The sequence below is a fragment of the Hordeum vulgare genome, chromosome 5H (assembly GCF_904849725.1).
Source record: "Hordeum vulgare subsp. vulgare chromosome 5H, MorexV3_pseudomolecules_assembly, whole genome shotgun sequence".
In the NCBI taxonomy this organism is placed as follows: Eukaryota; Viridiplantae; Streptophyta; class Magnoliopsida; order Poales; family Poaceae; genus Hordeum; species Hordeum vulgare.
The window spans coordinates 476,402,213-476,412,680 of record NC_058522.1 but is presented as its reverse complement, the minus strand read 5'-3'; positions in this window follow the sequence as shown (position 1 = coordinate 476,412,680).

Below are 10,468 nucleotides of genomic sequence, written 5' to 3'. Positions count from 1 at the left end.
ATCATATAATATGAATAGCCATGACACAACAAATTTATTTCTCATATATAATATTAACTCTTAGACACTTTCGAATAATTATAGACGATGCCCTCGTATTTGCGAGGGCCACCTTGCTAGTTTCTTATAATGATCAAAGCGTTCTCGGAGATACATGGGGAATTTGTCTAGTTATGTTCATCATGTTTAGTTGATTTGCGTTCACTACTTTGATAAAATTGTTATTTTGGTGGATTAGTGCTAGGGTGTTGTTCTTACTTGAACAAACAACTCACTTATGATTACCCCCTCTCATAAGCATCTGCAACTACAAAAAACATAAATCTAACCATATGACGAAACATATGGATCCGAAGCAGGCCCTTGCGGAATACCGCATAAATTTGGGTTTAAACTTATGTCACTCTCGCAATCCATCATCAACTTACTACACCACAATGCCTCCCACTAGGCTCAAGCATGGTAATGTTTCGTGTAGTCGATGTTCACATGACACCACTAGAGAAAAACAACATACATCTCATCAAAATATTGAACGATTACAAACTTCACATGATTACTTATAATATATCTTCTTCCATGTCATCAAGAACCAACGAAACTACTCACAAATCATATTCATCTTCATGATCAAGGGAGATAAATATATGATTAACAATCTGAATATATGACCTTTCACCAAATAAACCAACTAGCATCAACTACATGATGTAATTAACACTCCTAGCAACTCATATGTACCAATATGATGTTTTCGACAAAGACTGAACACAAGAGATGAACTAAGGTTTGGAGATGAGATAGTGTTTGTGATGATATTGATGGAGGTGACTCCTCCCACGATGAGAGGAGTGTCGGTGATGACGAAGGCTTTGATTTCCCCCTTCCGGAGGAAAGTATCCCACGCGGAATCGCTCCACCACAAAATAAAAGTGCTCCTACCCAGGTTCCGCCTCAAGACCGTGACACCTCGTTCCGAAAGTCTTCTTTTATTTATTTTCCAGGCCAAATGGCCTCATATAGAAAAGGATGGACACCAAAGGGCATCTGTGGGCCCCATAAGGCATTAGGGCACGCTGGGTCCACGATAGCTCTTCCATGGTACTTCTTTTTCCAATATTTTTTATCTATTTTAAAATAATTTTCCATAATATTTTAGGTCAATTGAAGCTCCATAGACTTGCTATCTCTGTTGTAGCTCTTTTAGGTCCAGAATTCCAGTTGTCGATAATCCCCTCTTCATGTGTATCTTTCATATTAAAAGAGAAAAGGCATAAAAATTGCATGATAAAGTGAAATGTTGATCAAAAACATTATAAATAACAATAAGAAATCATGATGCAAAATGAACGTATCAGTAGTCAACGCACTCAGCCGGACTATCCACCAGATGCAATTGCGTAATCCGCCCATCCCTAGAAGCATCCGCGGATCCCCTACCTCCCCTGCATATCAACCCATCCTCCATAGACAGCGGCAACCAACTAATCCCCTCCCCTAATCCCCATAGGAGTGACTCCTAATACCATCGAACTAAGGTAAGGCCGCGTAGGGGAGGGCGAAGTAGCAACACCATCTTTGTCTAGGCTAGCCCGCACGCAGCACGCACACCAGCAGCAACCCAAGCAACCAGTGGCGGAGCCACACGGGGGCCAGGGGGGCCAGACCCCTCCTATCGATCGGCCCCCCTCAAGGATACTCTGCGGGGACTAGCCTTGAATTCACGTGGATATGTTGTTGTATGATTATTGCTAATTAGTATCAGGCCATTAGCATTTTTTAGGGGACCTGGTCATTAGCAAATACGGAGGCCTGACTTCTATGTATCTAGTTTGGACTAGCCCAAACCCAAAATTGATAGCCCACTCTACAATTGGATCGGTCTTTTGGTCTGCATGTATTTACTTGTCGATTGGTGTTGTTCAAAAAAATAAAACTTACAAATTGGACCAATATGGCATTGACCCAATGCATCGCTTTGCCCTCCGTTTGCTCGACTCCATCATGGATCGTTTCCGCCGCTGCCGCCGCAAAGCTAGGGCTTCATCGAGCAGTAGACCCGTCGCATCAGTATGAGCAACGATCTGACTTATGAAGGATTCCGCGTGCCGATATGAGTCAACCTTGCACAACTCCACATGCTGATATACTAATTGGCAAACATCTCCCCCTCTGGGCTCTCACAACACTGCTTGTGGGGTTCTCTAATCTCAACCTAAGAAATGCTACATAGATATATTAATTTTATATTTGGATTATACAAACTACTAGTTAGAATCAATTACAAATGATATATCAGTTCTTTTAGAACCTAGAAGTCTAGAATTGCATAAAGCTGAATAAGAAGAGACCATCAATAACAAACGATTGGATTTTTTTTAACCACTCACCCTACTTATGAGGATGCAGAGCCACATGTATCTGTTGTAGGAGTGAAATCACTACAAAGTTCACATTTTATGGTTTGATGGACCTCTTGTGCCTAGTTATACATCTAAGCTAATAAAAATGTAACTATTAATTTCAATGTAATTGCAAAATAAATATTGTTATTGTTTGTTTGATGTCAACACTATGTTAAGAATTGATATAATTGGTGTTGCATTTTTTTCACGTGCATTGTCCTCTTCGCCCCTCCCTATGTTCAAATCCTGACTCCGCCCCTCCAAGCAACAGAGCTCCCCGACCACCCGGGGTTTTGAGACTCTGAATGGATTTTCTACTTCTGGGTGTACTAACACCCTCCATGAACAATAGTTAAAAAATACAATCTAAAATGGAAAAACTGGAATTTTAGGACATCAAACATGATGAAACGTTTGATGTTCTTGCAAAGTTTCACCAACAAATAGCATTCGGGGAGCCCTCACAAAAAATAACAAAATTAGTTCAGATTGTTCAAAAAAAATTTGTAATCTTTTTTGAATTTACAGTTCATCTCGGTGTAGCTATACCTTTCTCTTTGAGGCGAGGCGGAGCGAAAAATGCAGGAGAGGGAGCCAAGTCAATGGATGGGGAGGGTGGGAGCGAGCCAGCCCACCAACATGATGGACGAGGAGAGCCTCAGGCGTGACGACGACGACAACACATCTGGATCGGGATAGACCTGATGTCAACAAAGGGGAGGGGCACGCCAGCATGAGTAAACTGATGCGGGAGTAGCGAGGATGAAGGACTTGAACCGGGCCGAAGGGAGGGCAAAGGGCGGCGGTGTGCACGTATTGGGCTCAGACGTCGCGAGAGTGGTGTGCGTCGGTTTTTTTCTCTTATGTGTCCCTGTTACTGCTTGAACTCGCATTTTGTCTAATCAATCGGTGAATTTTTAATCTTTGCACGCATCAACTCTCGTTGCTCATACTGCATTCATTTCATAATATTAGAGCGTTTTTGACATTAAGTATCTAATAAGTGACAAGCGTATTTGGATGTACTAGTCACCTCCACTCCAAGTGCCGGCGGCTACCTTTTCTTGTCTGGTTTCTTCAGCTGAACATACCAAATAGTAATTCTGAAAATGGAAAGGCTGCACGGTACGTAGCACAGTCTGCATCGCCACTTCATAATGACTGCCGGAACTACTAAAACACCTGAGACGCCGGGGAATATCGGTGAAGAAGATATACGAGTACGATGGGGTCGGCTAAGGTTGGCAAGAAATCTTGTCATGGCATGTTCCAGGTCAGTAGCCCGTATGTTCCTTGATGTGGCCTTTTGCCCCAAGAGGCAGTCGATCGTCTGGTTGACTGATCATGGAAGGCATATATTTTTAGGAGCACACTATTCCTGGACACTACTCTTACATCATGCTTCATCTGTTCCTAAATATAATATTTTTTAAAGATTTCATTATGAATTATATATGTATCTATACAGACATATTCCTCCGTTTCAAAATAAGTGATACAATTTTATACTATTTTTATTAAAATTAATATAAAATTGAATTACTTATTTTAAAACAGAGAGAGTAATTTAAAATATCTATGACCGGACATAACAAATATGACCCTTAAACATCCGAAGAAAAAAACGTCCGCGGACGCGTCTGGTCAGTGACCGGGCATGTTCCCTATTTGTCCATTCGTGTAATCACATTTTTCGTTTTCTTCCTCGTATGTCGGAAAGAGATAGAAAGAAAAGAATAATGAATAAAGAAAAAAAAAGAAAAGGTGGCCCGGAATGTGGTCGCGTCTTACGTGGCGGACTGACCCGGCGCGTCCGGATGCGTCCGCGAGTCCTCATATTTGTCCTTAATATGAGGGTCCGCACACAGCCCGAACGTATAGAGATGATATGAGGGAACCGGTTGTATCACTTTTTTCCTTCTCTCTCGTGTCTGGTCACCGACCTGACGCATTCGGGACTTATAAAAGGTTGTTTGAGGCACGCGGTTATAGATGCTCTTAGAGTGTAGATTTATTTATTTTGCGTGTATGGAGTCCATAGTTGAATATCTAAGAAGACCATCTCTAGCAGACATTGTAAAAACGCAAACTGTAAAAGTGGGATACGGGTTGAAAAATAGGCATTTTAAGGGTTCATTTTAGCTATGCCCGAACAGAAACTGTAAAACTGCGATAAAGAGATCCTTCCTCTGGTCCGGTGGCCGCTGCCCCTTCCTCCAGCCGTCCGTGTCGGCCATGCCGGCCGCGTCCAACCCGGTCGGCCGCGCCCCGTCGCCCGTTGGTCGCGCCCCCTCGCCCGTCGGCCATGCCCCGTCGCCTGTCGGCGACGGCCCATCCTCGTAGGTTGCGCCCCATCACCACGCCGGCCATGCCCCGTCGCCCGTCGGCGACGGCCCATCCTCGTCCAGCCTTGCCGGCCACGGCTTGTCGCCCGCCGGCTATGCCCCGTCACCTTCGTCTTCAGCGACTTTCTCTGTTGCCAGCCGCGCCGGCCGAGTCGTGCCCCTTTGCCTGTCACGCTGAGAGGATTCCGACAGACAGACTGAGGTTATGGGAGGCCATGACGAGGTCGAGCTCGTTCAATTCAACTCGGCGGCGATCGATTGTGGCGTCCAGCGGCCTTTTCTGACACGTGGCGATGAATTCCGACAAGTTTAGAACGGATTTCGGCAAACTCCGGGGCGGCGTGTTTGCTCCGACGAGGTTTGACCGGTATACGGGGCCCCCGGAATCGGCCTTCCAACCTTTAAAAATAAAGATTTCCGATGTGGCTTTACCGTGTCCCTTAAAAAATTTATTGGTTGGACAACTTTTACGGTTTCTATTCTACACATTTTTTACGACTTAAATTGTAAAACACAAAAAAAAAAAAAAAACGGGTTTGAGGGTGTGCTTGAGATGCTCTTGTATATATCCTCGCCCTCCAGCCTCCCATGTCTCAAATGTTTGCCTAGCAAGTAGCTTCCACCACCCCTACGAGGAAGTCTGTCTCCTCCTTTTCCTTGTCAAAACTCAAAAAACTGAAACCTCGTGCACACCGCCGGCTATTCCAGGGCACCAAGAGACCCGGAGGAGAGCGACGGTAATTCTTTGCTGCCATGCTACCAAACTGAAACCTCTTGTAAACCACATGAATTAATTCAGGCACACCAACCGGCCGGCCGGTACATCGAACCACCGATTCGCCGTGCCATGCACACTCCTGGATCTACAGGAGCCGGCCAGCAGGGAAAAGGGAGAAAAGGGCCTGAGGATGGCGACGTGGAGCAAGTGATGAAAGGCCGAGGGGGGTCGACCGACCTCGCGGGCGCCCTCTCCTCCACGCACCAGTAGGTCATATATTTCTCGCCCGGCCCTGTCTCGCGCTTGTCAATCGTGGGATTAATGGCGGTCGGGTCGGGTCCGGCGCTTGTCGAACCACATCACTGTAGGCCGCGCCATCACACCACCACGCCATTTGTTCTCTGGCCACTATTCCACATTCAATGGCCTCCACTGTGCGCATTCAGTGCTCATACCTTGAACCCACTCTGTCTGCTCTCCCGGATCCTCTACATACCAAGCCCACCGTGTACGTACATACCCCCAATCCAATCGTCTCCGGATCTCCTACACACTACCACACATGGTAATTGATATACACTATACACCAACAAGTATGATCAACCAGATGCTCAAGACTAGGTCGGTCGCCACAGCTACGGCGTTTTCTTCCGGTGTTGTGGCTTCCGGCAAAGTTAAAATTGCTGAATATAGATCTCCCAGGATGGCGCAGAGGCGAAGCTACACTAATCAACACCATGACTTAAACTCGAAAAGAAGGAAAGAAAAAAGAACACGATTGAATTCTCGGACGATCCTCTTGGTTGGGCGGGCCCGACGGCCATGACAGGTATACGCTACGATAGATAGAAGCGAGCAGTAGGGTACAGTCTCTACGTCAGGCTCAATTACCCCTTAAATCCCCACCGCGGCTAGGTACAGTGATCGCGCCAACCGCCTAATTAATTGGAACAGTACTGGTACGTGCTGGACCGATGGATGCATCATGCATGCATGGCTAGCCGCATGCATGCTGGGCCACCCACGGTGCTGCAAGCGCATGCACACTGGGTTTCAATGCTCATCACCACAATTCCATCTGTCTATAGCTCCAAGCACTTGATCTCGTCCATGATCAGTAGTACTTCTATCTACAATACCTATGGAGTGCAAGGATTTTGTACGTCACAAATTTAACCGACAATAATGTATACTATGATCCTTCTTCATGAGAAGAGTACAGTACAATATGCCTGCAAGGGAACATCATATGTGCCTACGTACAGATGTTCAGTTAAGTCCAGTCCAGGTTAGCGCAATTACGTTCAGGTTAGCATGCATGTGAAACCATAGTTACGTAATTAAGATACTCCCTAGCTAATGATCGATCATAATCAATGCATGTAGAATTATTGAAGACAAAATGGATGTACCGTGTAGATCCATCAATTTAAGCCGCCCATACCCTATTGCTAGCCGTGGCTCGATCAACAGGAAATGCACGGGCCATCCAACGAATTGGAACAGTGTCTTGCTGGTAGCGGGGGGCTCTACACCACTGCGCGCGAGTTGAATGCTAGTTTGAATTCTCTCCCAAGTGTATTTAATTGCTGCACAATTTTAGCTTTTTCTTTACCGGCATTAACGTGGATAGAAAAGGCCAAACATATATACGGCTCCTATAGTTTGTAAACAGTTGGCTTGCTACTAGATCCGGCTATTCACGCGTTGCTGTCGAAACTTGTTAAGAAATGAATAAATGTAGATGATTTATTATATTTTAAAAGCAATACAGCATAATAATAAAATTTTGAAAATTAACAAGATGCAATTTTCTAACAAAAGTATGAACCGAGAACTACATATATATGTATGCCGCAAGCCTCATATATATGTATGCTCCGAGCGTCATATATATACCATACATGACAACATAAATAAATGTTACTTATAATTGACATGTATGATTTGTTGATGAGGCATGGTTGAATTGGTTAGTTAATGCAAAATATTGCAGGTTATAACTAACATGCAAGAGTTGATCGGCATAGCTGGATGGATAGGAAAAATATGTACTAGTAGTGAGTTGTAACTATATATATAGGAACACTGGACACTATTGTGTGCCAAACATTTGTACTCATTTTAGTCTCTTAAATCTCCTGTACTACTTAAGAACATGTTATTGTACAAGGCCACACACAAAATATTGTTGGAATCTTTTTTCAAATACAAATTCAATTGGCATATAATATTTCTTTTATTTCCTTCCAAATGAATTTCAAAGTTAGAACCAAATTACCATGTGTGACCTTGTACTCTGTTATTACTAATTTATAGTCCATATAATTCTTTTCTAAAGTAAACTTTGACCAATTTTATACAAAAATAAACATTTACAACACCAAATACATACCAGATAAAAATATATCTCATGATGATCTATTGGTATTGATTTGATATAGTTTTACAATGTTGAAATTTGAAAAAACTTATGTGAACTATAAGTTGCAAGCATGGAGTACAGATGAATTAGGTTTAATGTTATTCTTTACAGGAACTTGCACATGACAATATATGTGTCTATAATATCTAGTATTAAGTAAAGTTATCTGTAATATGTTTAGGTACAAATAAAATTATTCTATCTTTGACTTGTCTAATAAACGCACACCCTTGTCCTTCCCGTGGCCCACCTGTCGGGGACACTAGCGCTTCATTCACCTCCAACGCCTCCACCCGCCCCACCCGTCGTGGCACTGCCACTGTTTTTTCGGCCGCCTCCTCACTCCTCATCCCACGACCGTCCATACCAAACCACATCTCATCATGGCCGTCAGCACGCCCGTGCTTTTGTAGGACCTTTGGCCGTCGTTTGGAGTCGTCGTCGTATCCGGTGCCAGAGGGGATACGACCGCCGACGACTCCTATCGACCATGACAGCTTTTATCGGGTGCTCCATAGCGACCTGTAGCCCGCCGCCAAACGCCCCTGCTGCATCAAGGTGATCTTCGCGACCTCTTTGCCCACGAAGGTATGGAAGTGGAGATGAATTTTTCTTTAACCACTTCTTTTGTTCATCGGATGATTCGTCCTGAGATGACGAAGATCTTGTGATGGCTGCACTGGCCGTGCTCCCAACATGAATCTCAACATAGAGAGTGGCCACACCATGCTCTATGTCGATTACTTTGAGAATATCGCGCTCTTCAAACCGAAACAATTATGTCGTTGTATTCGTATGGCAAGGCATGTGCTCAATCGTATCCGAGAGGGAGTGGTTCGTCATGACCCATTCTTCAAGTGCAAAGCAGACGCCCTTGGCAATTTTGGTTCTCCTCTTATCAAAAATGCAGCGCGGTCATCCGCATGCTTGCATATGGAATTCCAGGTGATCTTGTGGATGAGTATGTGCGCATGAGTGAGTCTACAACTTCTGCAAGGCCATGATGGCAGTGTTTGGCCCGGAGTATTTGAGGAAGCCAAATGTTGCTGATATAACAAGGCTGTTGGCGATCAACACTGATAGAGGCTTTCCGTGCATGCTTGACAGCATAGATTGTATGCACTAGGAGTGAAAGAACTGATTATTTACTTGACAGGGTCAGTACAAGGGGCATGTGAAAGCGTGCACTGTCATATTAGAAGCGGTGGCGTCGCATGATCTTTGGATATGACATTCCTTCTTCGACATGGCAGGTTCTTACAATGATATCAATGTGCTGCAACGTTCTCCAGTCTTTGCAAGGCTTGCAGAAGGCCACACCCCACCTGTCAACTTTGAGGTCAAGAACACCACTACAACAATGAATGCTACTTAGCTGATGGTATATATATCCTCAGTGGACAACTTTTGTGAATACAATCTCGAAACACGAACGTGGGAAGAGAAAGAGATTTGCCCAAATGCAAGAGAGTGCCAAAAAGGATATAGAACGTGTTTTTGGTGTGCTTGTATCTCCTTGGAGTATCGTTCGACACACTGCACTGACATGGGATGAAAAGAATTTTTGAAAGGTGATGATTGTATGTATGATCATGCATAACATAATTGTCGATGACATATTGACCGTGACGGGCAGGATGCGATCAAAGGATGCATCCGCGCGTTCAACGCACGGTCACCACATCTAAAAAAACCGAATACGACCCCATTGCCCGTGTCAAACAAACAAAATCCTTAATTCCTCGTCGTTCTTTCCACGGCGATGCGTCTGGTGGGTGCGCCATCAATGCGCACGACGGCACGAGCTCCATCCCGCGATGTAACACGTCGACGAATTGGCCACATGTGCTCGCATTCTGCATCCGCCTGCGTCCCCCGGGATGTCAATTATGCTACAGTGCCGTCAGCAGACAAAAGGAACAAATTGAAGTAGCAGAGGCGCGATCGAGCGAGATAGCATAGTAGATGAGATAGATGGCGCCATCTCACCTTCCTGGTCCTGGCTGGCTTCCTCCCGGCCTCCGATCCCAAGGGCGAAGCGAAGGCGACCGCTCCTGTCTTCGCCGACGCACTGTGCTGTGCTGTGAGGTGAGGTGATCCCCACGCACGAAGCTGGAGAATACTACGTACGTACGTGCGTATCCGTAGAATCGGGAGCGGGGTACGTTCTGTCAATCGAGTATCTCGATCAGCGCTGACTTGGGAGCAAGAGATTTTCTTGAATCCAGACACTATTCTCCCAAGCGATCGGCCATCTGGACCGGCAATTGGACTCTTTTTTTGCGAGGGGGGCTGAAAACTGGAGTTGGAACCAGGGAATGATTTTCAGTAGCGTCCCTTAATTTGGTCCTGGCAATCAGGTTGACACACTGTACGTGCAGCAAGCATACGACGACAGCCCATGCTGCTTGATAAATGGATGGATGAAGATGGTCGACCCAGCAGATCCGTAGGATACGGAACGATTTGATAACCCGTCCGTCCGGGGAACAGTGGACGCCGCTCCACGGTGTTCGGAGTATATGAAATGCACATCTGCTGTGCTGCAGCAGGGCACTAGATGAAGGTTTGTAGC